Source organism: Lagenorhynchus albirostris, chromosome 19 (genome assembly GCF_949774975.1).
Source record: "Lagenorhynchus albirostris chromosome 19, mLagAlb1.1, whole genome shotgun sequence".
NCBI lineage: Eukaryota > Metazoa > Chordata > Mammalia > Artiodactyla > Delphinidae > Lagenorhynchus > Lagenorhynchus albirostris.
In genome coordinates, this window is record NC_083113.1 from 5,465,610 (window position 1) to 5,480,698 (window position 15,089).

General features: G+C 47.4%; 1 long non-coding RNA gene across 1 annotated transcript; it reads right to left on the bottom strand.

Moving 5' to 3' along the window:
• Positions 1–304: 304 nt before the first annotated feature.
• LOC132509842 (uncharacterized) lies at positions 305–13,131 on the bottom strand. Its single transcript, XR_009537137.1, has 8 exons — positions 11,315–13,131; positions 10,747–10,832; positions 10,523–10,563; positions 6,107–6,290; positions 2,684–2,946; positions 2,119–2,302; positions 1,477–1,602; positions 305–503 (listed from the first exon to the last, which is right to left on the bottom strand). It is a non-coding gene; the product is annotated as an uncharacterized LOC132509842 (long non-coding RNA).
• Between the last annotated feature and the right edge of the window lie 1,958 nt (positions 13,132–15,089).

Below are 15,089 nucleotides of genomic sequence, written 5' to 3' on the forward strand. Positions count from 1 at the left end.
AAGCCCATAGTCAGTGTTTTATTTACGTTCCTACCTGGCGCTTCTATTCCTCCTCCTCCCTCTCTCAAGGCTGCAGTTTTCTCAAGTGTTGTCGGCAGATGCTTCCCCTCCAACAGGTCCTGTGAGGAAACGCTCAAGTCCACGGTTACATTTCCAGCTTCTCCCCGCAGGGTTCATCTCCCACCTCCAGGTGGCGCTCCTGGAAAGGATATAAGACCCCTGATTCATATTCTGTCTCTCCCTCTCCCTCTCTTCCCCTCTCCCCCTCCCTGTTCTCCAGGCTGTCCCAGAACATCCTCAGAGCTGTCAGCACAGTCCTGAGCCCTTGAGATGTTCCAAACGTGAGCGAGAGCCCATTCTTCTCTGGGTCGTGCCCCTCCCCCCATACTAGTGCTCTGAGTGGCTCAGTTGAAGCTTTTCCCCCTTGAAGCTTGAAGTGCGAAAACATCCTCACCACATTCCTATGTCGAAGAGAGACTGGAACCCACAGCGCACCAAGTGCTCTTGTAAACAAAGATGAAGACAAAACAAAACAGCTCTTCAGCACCAGGTGGAAAACGGACCCGGGGTGGAGAAGTTGGGTTTCTGGCTTAAGTCACGCGTGGATGGTCCCACTTTCGAGTCTGGCCTCATTGGCACCTATAGTCTGTGGGTCTGGGCAGAAACTGAGTTTACAATGATCCTCCTTTAATGTTCTGTTATATATGTGTGCAGACACCTTGCAAATGTCGCACAAGGGCAAGTTCTGAAGACAAATGGATGGTAGGAGTCCATTTTCACCAAAAAGCAAACACAAACAAGTAAACAAACAAAAAAAACCCCACAAGAATTCATGAATAGATGCACACAAAAATGAAAGGTGGGGCTTCCCCGGTGGCGCAGTGGTTGAGAGTCCGCCTGCCGATGCAGGGGACACGGGTTCGTGCCCCGGTCCGGGAGGATCCCACATGCCGCGGAGCCGCGGAGCCTGAGCGTCCGGAGCCTTTGCTCCGCAACGGGAGAGGCCACAACAGTGAGAGGCCCACGTACCGCAAAAAAAAGAAAAAAGAAAAAGAAAAGAAAGGTGAGGGCTTCCCTGGTGTCGCAGTGGTTGGGAGTCCGCCTGCCGGTGCAGGGGACACGGGTTCGTGCCCCGGTCCGGGAAGATCCCACATGCCGCGGAGCGGCTGGGCCCGTGAGCCACGGCCGCTAGGCCTGCGCGTCCGGAGCCTGTGCTCCGCAGCGGGAGAGGCCACAGCAGTGAGAGGCCCGCGTACCGCAAAAAAGGAAAGAAAAAAAAAAAAAAAAGAAAGGTGACATTCACCAAAACGTTAACAAGGGATGGGAACTTGAGTAATTTCTTGTTTTAAGTACGTGGATGTGCTATTTCTTACATGAAAATAGTATCTGTATAATAAAATGTACTAAAAAAATTTTAAAAAATAAAATGTACTGCAGTAAGCGTTGATGGGTGATGCATGTAAATGGCCTGAATACCGTTCATTCCTCAGAAGGTCACTTTATTTTGGTTGTTTTGCAGCTGTCGGTTCACTGCCTCCGGTCAAGGCACAGAAACAGCTGAGTCTTTTCTGTATCCGTCGCTGGAACCACAGTTAAAGATTCCTTTTGGAAAGGGAACAGAAAGTTGGAGGCTAGAGCTGTGGAATCTGGGAGAGAGCCGTGGGCGTCTGCAGAGCCATTTCCTCTGCACCACGAGTGTCATAAGCAAGAACAAATCTGACTCCATATTAAATCTGTTTCTTTGACTTTAACCTTTACTTTCTGTGGCTTTTGTTACAAGTTATTCACTAAGAGGATGTTGCCTATGCTAAAAGCATACATAATGGCCTGTCGCAGGGAACCCTGCTGCCTCTGCCTGAATGTTAAACTAAAATACCTTTGTTCAGCTCCCAGGGAAATATCCTGACCCAGCCCCCCTGTGAATAGCTGCTGGAAAGAAGATATTAACGCATCCCCTCCCCAGTCTGGCCAAACCAGGAGATATCTGCAAAACCCTCCGGCCTTTTTACTTTATCCCCTCACCTGCCCCTCTCTGTTCTGCGAAAAGCTAGCAGCCAGGCTCCGGTAAGATAGTTCTCTGGGACTCTAGCCCACCATTTTCTTGAACTCCTGTCTTACCAAATAAAGTTGTTATTCCTTGTTCCAACACCTCCCGATTTATTGGCCTGTCGTGCGTGGAGCAGAACAAGCTTGGACGCGGTAACACGAGGAAACGCCAGAGGGCTTGCCTCCAGTTGAATGAGATTGCCTCCAGAGAATGATGATTAAAAAGCTTCAGCTGAACCCCCATGGCACCCATGCTCTGAAACAAGACGGATGACATTTTTTTAAAGGATGCACCTGCCAACCTCAAATTGGCACCTGCCAGCTACCTCTACAAGGATTCGATCATGAGCTGCTGCCCCTGCTGACCTTCCACATGCCCTGAAAGGAGCTCAGGGAGGAGACCAGGAATGAGGCGCTCTGTGCTCTGGGGAAAACTGGCAGAACAGGTCTTCAGAGAGTTAGAGATTTTCAGGAGAAGATTTTAGGAGCCCAATTCTTGCAACTCCTCATATCTAGAAAAGCACTGAAATCCTTCATGGTGACGTCTGCTCCTTGTGACTAGCAGAAACCTTCTGCAATAATGTGTGCTTGATGGCATGGACCCACGCACCCTTCACCAAAATCCATATGTACTGACCTTCCCCCCGCCTCTTCGGAGCAGTTTCTCAGAGCTCTCTGAAATGCTATCTCCAGGGCTACAGTCCTCATTTTGCCCCAAATAAAACTTGACTCACAGTTCCCACGTTGCGCATTGTTTTTTCAGCCCACACACTCTAAAGTGACTACTCAACTGAGGGACCTGACCGGTAATCCTCAACATGGTCAAGGTCATTCAAAACAAGGAGGGTCTGAGAAATTGTTGCAGTCGAGAGGAGACACATTGTATAAATGTAATATATCCTGGAAAGGAACAAAGGACATTAAGTAAAAACTAAGGAAATCTGAATAAATTATGGGCATTACTTAACAATAATGTATCTATACTGGTTCGTTATTTGTGACAAATGTATCATACTAAGAGTAAGATATTGAAAAAAAAGAGTAAGATATTAATAGGGGAAACTGGTAATAGGTAATAAAGTAAATAGGAATCTCTGCACTATCTTTGCAATTTTCTGTCAATCTAAAATTATTCTAAAATTTTTTTTAATTTTAGGGAATTCCCCGGCAGTCCAGTGCTTAGGTCTCAGCGCTTCCACTGCGGAGGGCCCGGGTTCCATCCCTGGTCAGGGAACTAAGATCCCACAAGCTGCGTGGTGTGGCCATAAATAAGTAAATAAATAAAAGTTTTTTAAAAATTTAAAGGATGAGACAAAGAAGCCTATGAGGAGTACATTGCAACCCTTTCTAACATCATGACGTCTTCATGAGATCTCTGCTCATATCTCATAAAGCACAATCACACCCAGCCTGTTCCTCAATTAACCATTAGCAGAGGGTATGGGATTACCATGATGAGCTAAGAGCAGTGTATAGTTTCACATGCAACAGAATCACCTGGAGCAATTGTTAGATCATAGATCGTTGAAGCTCACCCTCGGAGTTTCTGATTCAGGAGGTCCGTTTAGGACCCAATTATTTGTATTTCTGACCACTTCCCAGGCAATGCCGTTGTCGCCGCCCTGGAGACCACACTTTGAGAACCACTGGCTTGCTAAGCCTTAGACTAATCAAGATTCACATCTGGGACCAGAAAAGGCCAAATATCACCAAGACTTAAGGATGGTTACTCGATACCTGAACAAGATCAGAATTATCTTAGCAAAGCAGCTTGTGAGGAGTGGCTGTCTCCTGTATGTTACAATGGCTTTCATCATTTCCCCCCCTTCGATTAGCATCATTACACTAGCTTTTTGGAAGAATTCCTCAATCAGATCTTCTCAGTAATTTGGTCTTCAGCTGCGTCCATTCTACTGTTTATCCTGTTATAGGCTAATATTAAACACTTTATTTACCGTCATATGTTTTCATACCTACTATTTCCACAAAACCCTTGCTTTATAGATTATCGTTCTTTTTTTCACATTGCTAACATGTTTCCTTATCTCTTTGCCGTATATTTCTTTTTCAAAAAACATTTTTTAAAACTATTTATTTAGGCTGCAACTGGTCTTAGTTGTGGCATGTGGGATCTTTTAGTTGCAGCATGCAAACTCTTAGTTGCGGCATCTAGTTCTCCGACCAGGGATCGAACCGGGGCCCCCTGCACTGGGAGTGGGGAGTCTTACCCACTGGACCACCCGGGAAGTCCCTGTTTCTAGTATATTTCTTATACGTATTTAAATTCTTGGTCCACCTAACACCCCCCCCCAATAATCACGGCTTCACCCCACCAATCAACTCTTTAGGGACAGAGCTTTATAGTCAAACCCATGGGGAGAATGTGACAGTTTTATGACACAGCTGTACGTTATTTGACACTCCTTCCTTCAAGAGATGGGGTCTATGACCCTGTCCCCTCAAATATTAGTGGGTCTGTGGTTGCTCTGGTCAATACTTTGGCAGATCTGACCCCAGGCAACTTCCATATCTAGGTCATAAGACGTGATCCAACTGAGCCGCCATGCAAGGAGTCCAACTACCCTGATGTCACCATGCCATGAGGAAGCCTAAGACACACAGAGAGGCCATGTGTACACACTCCAGCCACCTGTCCCCTAGCCGAGCCCAACCTCGGAGTCACCCCAGCCTGGCACCAGATATGTAAGTCAAGAAGCTTCCAGGTGATTCTGGTGCATCCCAGTACCCCACCCCTCATGCCACCCTCAGCTGGTCAAGTCTTCCCAGCTGGAGCTGCAGATACGGTGCAGCAGACACAGCCATCATCTCTATGCTCTGTCCAAACGCCTGACCCGTAGCATCTGTGAGCATGATGCAGTGAAGGTTGGTTTATGTCACTAAGTTTCGGATGGTTTGGTATAAATCAATAGATACCCAGAGCAGAGAAGCAGCATTGGGAAGAGTCAAGGGTCCCAATTTGAAGGGATGAAGTGGTGAAAGCCTTTTGTCCTGTGGCCCCTGCTGTAGGTCATTGCTGCCTTTTTTTTTTTTTTTTTTTTTTTTTTTTTTGCGGTACGCGGGCCTCTCACCGCCGCGGCCTCTCCCGTTGTGGAGCACAGGCTCCGGAGGCGCAGGCTCAGCGGCCATGGCTCACAGGCCCAGCCGCTCCGCGGCATGTGGGATCTTCCCGGACCGGGGCACGAACCCGTGTCCCCCGCATCGGCAGGCGGACGCTCAACCACTGCGCCGCCAGGGAAGCCCTGCTGCCATTTTTTGTCACTAGGAGGAAGCCAGTGATTGTCTTCAGCCCAAGGAGGATGCAGACGGGGCAGCAAGGCTCACCAGCTGCTCTTGCCCTAAGCCTAGAGTCTAATACAATAACATTTAGAACTGTAATTAATATCTCCTTACAGAAACTCAACCTCATCCTACATGAAATACACTCGGACCTCCGTATCCATGGGTTCTGCGTCTGCGGATTCAGCCAACTGCGAATGCAGAATGCGCCAGTGGGAAGGGCCGGCTGTACTGCACCATTTTATATAGACGACTTGAGCATCCGTGGGATTTTGGTATCTGTGGGGATCCTGGAACCAATCCCCCACAGATACCAAGGGGTGATGTACTCTCATTTCCAGCCTCAAGCCGCTTGCCCAACCCCGTAAGACTCCCCAAAGCAGAGAAGGGTTTGGACACATGGGGTCCCTTTGTCCTGTTCCAAAGACCCTTGTTCAGTTCGGCAGTTTGAGAAAGGGAGCAAAGCTGGGGAGGTCACTCCCTCTCCCCAGCTTCTGTCTTCTGCCCCACAGTTTGGTTTGTCTTTTGCTGACCCTACAGGAAATGAGATGTGGTTTATTTCTACATCGTACTCTTAAAAGCCATCTCCTACTGAGCTTCTCTTGGCATGAGTCCTCCACTGACACAATAAAAATTCACTATCAGATTCTAAGTCATAAAATAGAATTACCGTACGATTCAGCAATTCCACTTCTGGGTATATACCCAGAAGAATTGGAAGCAGGGACTCGGATATGTATATTTGCATCAGATATCTGTATACCTGTGTTCATAGCAGCGTTATTCACGATAACCAAAAGGTAGCTTAAACAACAGAAATGTATTTCCCATAATTCTGGAAGCTAGAAATCCAAGATCAAGGTGCTGGTAGGTTGGTTTCTCGTGATAGCTCGCTTTCTGGTTTGCAGATGAGTGCTTTCTCACTGTGTCCTCACGTGGCCTTTTCTCTGTGTGGGGGGGTGGTGGCGGAGGGAGAAAGAGAGAGAGAAAGAGACAAAGGGAGGGAGGGAGGGAGGGAGAGAGAGAGAAAAGAGAGAGAGGGAAAGAGATCAGTCTCTGGTTTCTCTTCTTATAAGGACACCAGTCCTATGGGATTAGGGTCCATCCTTAGGACCTCATTAAATCTTATTTACCTCCTTAAAGGCCCTATCTCCAAATATAGTCACATCGGAGGTTAGGGCTTCAACATATGAATTTTGGGGAGATTCCATTCTGTCCGTAACACCATACAATGAACTATTATTCAGTCTTAAAAAGGAAGGAAATTCTGATGCACGCTACAACATGGATGAAACTTGAAGACATTATGCTAAGTGAAAGAGGCCAGTCACAGAGAGACAAGTACTGTATAATGATTCCACTTATACGAAGTACCCAGAGTAGTCAAATTTATACAGAAAATAGTTGCCAGGGGCTTGAGGCAGAGGGGAATGGGAGTTATTGTTTAGTAGATACAGAGTTTCAGTTTGGGAAGATGAGAAAAGTTCTGGAGACTGATGACAACGTGAATGGATTTAAAGCCACTGAAATGTACCCTTAAAATGATTACCGTGGTAAAAAAAATTCTAATGCATATGGATTAACCAGAAAATTCCTAGGCGCTGCAGCAGACAGAATAAGATGGAGAAGTTATGGGCACCCTGGTGATATGAATATTGAAAACTGCAAAGCAGGGACTCTGCAGGGGGCTCAGGTTCAATCTCTGGTCAGGGAACTAAGATCCCACAAGTCACGTGGTGTGGCCAAAAACAAAACAAAACAAAACAAAAAACAAAAAAACTGCAAAGCAAATCTGCAGGAGAGCAAAACTTCTAACCAAGTGATGTGGTCGGTCAAAGCACCTTGAGTGATTCCCCTGGGATGAACCCCAGCTTTGGGGCTTTCATTGCACTGTATGAGAATTGAATCTGTAGGGATTAGACCCTGGTAGGGGAAACAGGAGACTGAATACTGGTGCACCAGAATCCTGTTAAGCAAGTCCTGCTCATTTCTGGAACTATTTCATTTATCCAGTTATTTAAGAAATATTTATTGAGCATGTATGCTGTGCCGGGCATTTGGGGGGAAGTAATCAGAATCCCCACCTTCGTGGAGCTTATATTCTACTTGGAAAGATGGGCACAAACAAGCAAATAATATTTATAGATTGTGATGAGCGTTATGCTACATATAAACAGGGTGGTGCTATATAACATAATTGTGTGGAGGGTAGGTCTTACCTTTAGGAAACAGTCAAGGAGCGCTTTGAAGGAAATGTGTTTCAGCTGAGAATTAAAGGCTGTGAATTATCCAGCCGTGAGAAATGTAAAGGGGATGACATTTCAGGCAGAAGATACAGGCAGTGAAAAGGCCCTGAGGCAGGAGTGAGCTTGGCATGTTCCAGTTCTAAAAAGGGACACTCAGTCAGTGTGGCTGGAGCAGAGAAGGCTGGTCAGAACTTAGCACGAGGGCTTCCCTGGTGGCGCAGTGGTTAAGAATCTGCCTGCCAATGCAGGGGACACGGGTTCCAGCCCTGGTCCGGGAAGATCCCACATGCCGCGGAGCAACTAAGCCCGTGCGTCACAACTACTGAGCCTGTGCTCTAGAGCCGCGAGCCACAACTACTGAGCCCACGTGCCACAACTACTGAAGCCCGTGTGCCTAGAGCCCGTGCTCCACAACAAGAGAAGCCACCGCAATGAGAAGCCCGCGCACCGCAACAAAGAGTAGCCCCCGCTCGCCACAACTAGAGAAAAGCCCGCGCGCAGCAATGAAGACCCAACGCAGCCAAAAGTAAAATAAATTAAAAAAAGAAATGATAATAACTTAGCATGAAAAGAGAGGCCAGGCCTCACAGAACTTTGCAAGCCACAATAAGAAATCTGAAGTTCTGTCTAAGCGGAAAAAAGAAGTGCAGTGTGGAAAACGCAGTCATCAACACTGAGGAGGGAGCCACGCAAACTCCTAAGCCCGTCTTATCTTGTGGCTTTTCACTTCTCGCATTTCAGTGTTTTTCCTTGCACGTGAAAAACGAGTAGGCAAGGAATATTTTTTACAGCTGCTGTTGTGAGATTCTGCAGTGTTTCCCCTCCTCTTCACAAAGATTGTGCAACATCTGTTAAAGCAAGGAAGAGGGGCAGGGCTGAGGAGGGGGCGGCCCTCGGCCTCCACAGGTATCCCCCAGCCTGAGCCACCAAAATTCCTCACCCAGCTTATCACAATCACCCCCTAAATGATGACCCTGCTTCTGGCTCATGCACCACGTCAACCATGTGGTCTCAACACGGCAGACAGAGGGATCCTTTAAAAATAGAATGGCCCGATTTAGCACATTCAAATCCAGAATGCCCAGTTAAACTTACATTTCAGATCAACAGCAACAAAATTTTGGTATGAGTACATCCCTTGTAGTTTTAGGGAGATATTTATACTAAAAAAATATTCACTGTTTACCTGAAATTCAAAATGAACCAGGAGGGTCTTCCCTGGTGGCGCAGTGGTTAAGAATCCACCTGCCAATGCAGTGGACACGGGTTCAAGCCCTGGTCCGGGGAGATCCCACATGTCGCGGAGCAACTAAGCCCGTGCGCCACAACTACTGAGCCTGCGCTCTAGAGCCCGTGCTCCTCAACAAGAGAAGCCACCGCAATGAGAAGCCCGCGCACCACAACGAAGAGTAGCCCCCGCTCGCCACAACTAAAAAAGAAAGCCCGCGCATAGCAACAAAGACCCAACGCAGCCAAAAATAAATTAATTAATTAATTAAAAATTAACTGGGAAGCCTATATTTAATCAGGCAACCCTATTTTTTAAAAGTTATTTATTTATTTTGGCCAGGCCGAGTGGCTCGCAGGGTCTTAGTTCCCCTACCAGGGATTGAACCTGGGCCCTCGGCAGTGAAAGCATGGAGTCCTAACCACTGGACCGCCAGGGAATTCCTGGGGCAACCCTATTTTAAAACCTAAGTCAGATCATGCCCCAAACTCTGAAACAGCTCCCTATTTTACTCAGAGAAAAAGAACCACCCGAAGGCCTTAGAATGAATAAAAGTATCGTTAAAAGCCTCATTCCCCACTTTTTTTTTTCTTTCCTTATAGCCTCATCTCCTACTTCTCCAACCACAGTGACCTCCTAGGTCACTCCTCAAACACACAAGATGCATTTCTGCCTTTGGTCTTTGAGCTGGCTGTTTCCTCTTTCTAAAATGTTCTGCCTCCAGATAAAGGTATAACTAACTTTCTCACTTCCTTCAAGTCTTTGCTCAGCTGTTGTAACCTAGCAGGACGCTATGGGGCCTTCCCGGGACAGGGCTTCCCCCATATCCTCTGCTTTAGCTCCTCTCTGAAGTACCAAGATAACAGTATCTGATGTACATTGCCTGAGATGTTGTTTGTTTTTTGTTTTTTTTAATTTATTTTATTTATTTATTATTTTTGGCTGCGTTGGGTCTTTGATGCTGCGCATGGGCTTTCTCTAGTTGCAGCGAGCCGGGGCTACTCTTCGTTGCAGTGCGCGGGCTTCTCATTGCGGTGGCTTCTCTTGTTGTGGAGCACGGGCTCTAAGCGAGTGGGCTTTGGTAGTTGTGGCACGTGGGCTCAGTAGTTGTGGCTTGCAGGCTCTAGAGCGCAGGCTCAGTCGTTGTGTCGCACGGGATTAGTTGCTCCACGGCATGTGGGATCTTCCCGGACCAGGGCTCGAACCCATGTGCCCTGCACTGGCAGGCAGATTCTTAACCGCTGCGCCACCAGGGAAGTCCTGGGTGAAGAATCCTGTGATGAGACTGTTATTCTGGATAATCCAGAAGGGCCCAAAGCAATCACAAGAGTCCTTATAAGAGAGAAGCAGGACTGTCAGAGTCAGAGAAGGAGATGTGAGAACAAAAGAAGATTTTAGATTTCCACGAGGCAAGGAATGGCAGCCGCCTCTCGAAAGAGTGAAAAAGCCAAGGAATGAATTCTCCCCTCGAGCCTCCAGCAAGGAACACGGCCCTGCCGCACTGTGCGTTTAGCCCAGTGAGACCCACTTTGGACTTGTGCCCTCCAGAAGGCAGAACGACTTAAAGAATGCTTTAAGTCACTCAGTTTGTGTCTCTTTGTTACAGCAGCAGTCGGAAGCTTATACACTATCCTACTGAAATGCGCAACACCCTCCAGCCATTCTGATCCTCCCTTCCTTGCATCTTTTCTGATCCGTTTCTTACCTTGCATCTTCTAATCTTTCACGTCTTCCACTTTCCAGCTTCTACAATAGAGAAATATAAAGGAGGTAAGAGTTATGGCTGGGGTCGAGTGAACCAACCTACAGGCTCTGCTAAAGATGATGGCGTGGATGCTTGGTACCACTCTCCTTCCTCTAGGTGCTGAGAAAGGGAGTATGTTCCCTGAGGAACTAGTCAATCAGGCAATAAAGGGGCAGGATATTCACTTGCTCTTATGGTACCATCTCGGGGCTCCTCCAGGGAGACAGAGAGTCTGGCGAGGAATGCTGGAATGCTGGAAGGAAATTGGCACCTGGGGGGATAAAGTGGCTATCAAAGCGTCTACCTTCTTCCAAGGTAATTGATGAGATATATGGTCTCTCCAGCTACAGAGCCCTAGAGAAGACCATAGTCCCCCAGTCAACTTCGGCCCCTTCACGTGCCCTGTACTGAAATGAGACATCTCGTGCTTTTTTCTTTCCCCTGATTCTCTCTTCTCCTCTAATAAGACTCTAAGCTATCAAAAGGTAAGTGTGGCAAACGAAAGAGTATTCTCAGAGGCATCCTCTTTACCTGTACCCATGGGCTTTGGTGCCTTGCCACGTTCTGTCCCTTGGCAGGGTAATTCTATCAGCTAGGCTGAGCTCAGCTGCAAGGAACCGATTACCTAACTCTGGCTTAAGCAATAAAGAGAATTAATCATCTTGCCCAACAGGACGGTTTTATGCAAACACTCGAGGCATGCCCGTAAGGACCAAGCCCTTTCTATTTACCACTCTGACGTCGCCTCCAGACCTTATCATAGCTGGGGCATCTCCAAGCATCTTGCCCTGGCACAAGCACATTCGAGCAGAAAAGAGCATCCCTCCTTGCCGTCTGTGTTCTTCTCAGGGAGAAATATCCACCCCAGAATCCCAGCTGGCTTCTTGGTATTTCCTCATCTGTCAGGTGGAATAGTAGTAGGAGCATCTCCTAGGGTTGTGAGGCTTACGTGTGTTCATGCAGAACGCTTAGGACAGTGCCTGGCACCGATGAGGCACTTCAAAAGGTTAGCTGTTATTATTATCAGTAATAATAGTCACAGTAAAAGAAGAGGAAGGAGGAGGAGGAAGAGGGAAGGAGGAAAAGGAGAAGAAGGAAGAGAAGGTGAGAAGCAGAAGAGAAAAGAAAGACATGGAATATGTCCAGAAGCTCTGGGAGCAGGACTGAGAAATTCCTCAGTCTGACTCTCAGGGTGGCCCGTGTCAGTCTCCTCCCATTTTGCCTCAAATAGGTCCAATCCTGCCCACATTCCTCCTCTCAGGAACCACTGAGGGATTTGCTCCCATCTACCCTAACACCTCTGTTGCTAGGCAACCTTCTACTACATCTCCAGCACTCAACTTTCATGGAGCATCGGGCCTCCGTCAATCGTGGCTCAAGTCAGAGCCTGGTGCCTTTCAGAGGACAAGGTGAGGAAAGAGAGATTATATGAGAGATCGTAACATTAAAATAGCTACTGCTTAAGCACTTACTATATAACATTAAAATAGCTACTGCTTAAACACTTATTATATACTTACTATATAAACACATGAGCACCATGCATTATTATCATCAACAGTTAACATTTACAGAACACATACTACTTAGAGGTCTTCTACTGAAAACTTTACACGGATTAACTCATGAATCCTCGCAACAACCCTATAAAGCAGGTAACGTTATTATCCCTACTTAAGAGATGAGAAAACTGAGGCACGGTGAGGTGAAGCAACTTGCCCAAGAACATACAGCCAGGCAGCGTGACTCCTTCACGAGGCTGGGACCAGTGCCTCTTGTTTCCTCACCACAAGGCTGAACAAGTCTCTCTGCAAGAGAGAGGGTAACTCCTCTCTCCCAACCCCTCTCTGTGAAGAAACACAAAGCCATGCATAAATTGACATGCAAAAAAGAAGCAGAAAGACATCACACAAATCATTTAGATGCAAACCCGTAGACAGGCACCAATACAGAGATACACCAAAGCACAGATGGACACAATTGCATAGACACAAATAGAAACCCACAGAGAAACAGCTACACAAAAACATAATGAGAGTCTTCAAACGACAGTACACCACAAACACACACAGACACACACACAGAAAAATACAGAAACAGAGATGCGCGTGCACAGAGAAATTTACACACACAACACCTCGCACATGTGCACACACAAACGGCATGTACACACAACAGAAACAAAGGCACAACCCCAAGACAACTGCAGAGGTGACAGAGCCAGAGCCAGGCATGACCCAAGAAAGGCTGGGACTAGAATGTGCCCCTCAGAGCCATTGTCCCCGGAGCCAATCTCCCTAAACAAGACCAGAGGTCAAAACCTCAGCCAGGGGCTTCCCTGGTGGCGCAGTGGTTGGGAGTCCGCCTGCCGAGGCAGGGGACACCGGTTCGTGCCCTGGTCCGGGAAGACCCCACATGCCGCGGAGCGGCTGGGCCCGTGAGCCATGGCCGCTGAGCCTGCGCGTCCGGAGCCTGTGCTCCGCAACGGGAGAGGCCACAACAGTGAGCGGCCCACGTACGGCAAAAAAAAAAAAAAAAAAAAAATCCTCACCCAGATGCAGCCTACAGATTGTTTTCATACAGCCACAAGCTAAGACTGGTTTGTACAAGCTTACACGGGGTTTCGCTGGGTGGTGCTGGTGCAGGGACACCCGTGAGTTTTCATACAGGCTGTTTCTTGGTCAGGGATGTGGGGTCCAAAGGTCTGATGCGAGCCAGAGGAGCTACTCCCATAGCTGCTAGCAGCAGGCCTTGGTCCCCAGCCCCGTGGGCTCGCCATGGGGCTGCTCATGACATGTTTTCCCCCAGAGTCCGAGAGAGAGAGAGAGAGAGAAAATAAAAGAACAACCAAGATGGGCTTCCCTGGTGGCGCAGTGGTTGAGAGTCCGCCTGCCGAGGCCCGTGAGCCATGGCCGCTGAGCCTGCACGTCTGGAGCCAATGGGAGAGGCCACAACAGTGAGAGGCCCGCGCGCGTACTGCAAAAAAAAAAAAAAAAAGAACAACCAAGATGAGACCCACAGTGTCTCGTATAACCGAATCTTGCAAGTGACATACCATCACTCCTGCCATATGCTATGGGTCCCACAAATCAATCCTAGTGCAGTGTAGGAGGGCACTACACAGGGTGTTCTGTCAGTCAGGGTTCTTCAGGGAAATAGAAACAATAAGATGTGGAACATATACAGAAAAAGATTTATTATAAGGAATCGGCTCACGTGATTATGGAGGCTGGCAGGTCCAAGATCTCTAGAGGCTGTACCAGCTGACTAGGGACCCGGGAGAGCTGCTGTTGCAGTTCCAGGGTGAAGGCAGTCTGCTGGGGAATGATCTCTTGCCCAGGGGAGGCTGGGCTTTTTCTTCTATTTTTTTGTCCTTCAACTGATTAGATGAGGCCCATCCATCATATAGAAAGCAATCTGCTTAACACAAAGTGCATCCTTTTTTTTTTTTTTCTGCCACGCCGCTCGGCATGCAGAATCTTAGTCTCCCAAATAGGGATCAAACCCGCACCCCCTGCAGTGGAAGCACAGAGTCTTAACCAATGGACCACCAGGGAAGTCCCCAAAGTGCATCCATTTAAACATTAATTTCTTTTAGAAACACCCTCACAGAAACACCCAGAATAACGTTTGGCCAAATATCTGGGCACAGGGACTTAGAACTAGGTAGAGGCGATGGTTGCACAACTCTGGGAATGTAATGAATGCCACTGAATTGTTCACTTAAAAATGGTTGATGGTTGGGACTTCCCCGGTGGTCCAGTGGTAAAGAATCCACCTTCCAATGCAGGGGATGTGGGTTCGATCCCTGGGCGGGGAACTAAGATCCCACATGCCACGGGGCAACTAAGCCTGCATACCACAACTACTGAGCCCACATGCCTCAACTAGAGTGCCCGCCTGTCACAAACTACAGAGCCTACGCTCTCTGGAGCCTGCCGGCCACAACTAGAGAGAGAAAACCTGCACGCCACAACTAGAGAGAAGCCCACGTGCCACAAGGAAAGATCCCACGTGCCACAACTAAGACCCGACACAGCCAAAAATAAAAATAAAGTAAAAAAAAATTTTTTTTAATGTATGACTTTAAAAAAAATGGTTGATAGTTAATTGTACGTTATGTGAATTTTACCTCAGTTAAATACACTTGTCCCTCAATATCTGAGAGAAATTCGTTCCAGGACCTGCTGCCGGTACCAAAATTCAAGGACGCTCAAGTCCCTTATTTAAATGGCATAGTATTTGCACATAACCTACACGTATCCTCTCCTATACTTTAAATAATCCCTAGATTACTTATATTACCTGACACAATGTGAATGCTATGCAAATAGTTGTAAATACAATGTAAATGTTATGTAAATAGTCGCCTGCCTTGGCGAACTCAAGTTTTGCTTTTTGGAACTCTGGAATTTTTTCCCCAAGTATTTTAGATCCCCACTTGGTTGTAAATAAATACCTTAGTAAACATCCTGAAGGCTAAAGAAAATGTGCCTGTAGGTCTTATCCAGCCTTCTGGCCATGAGTT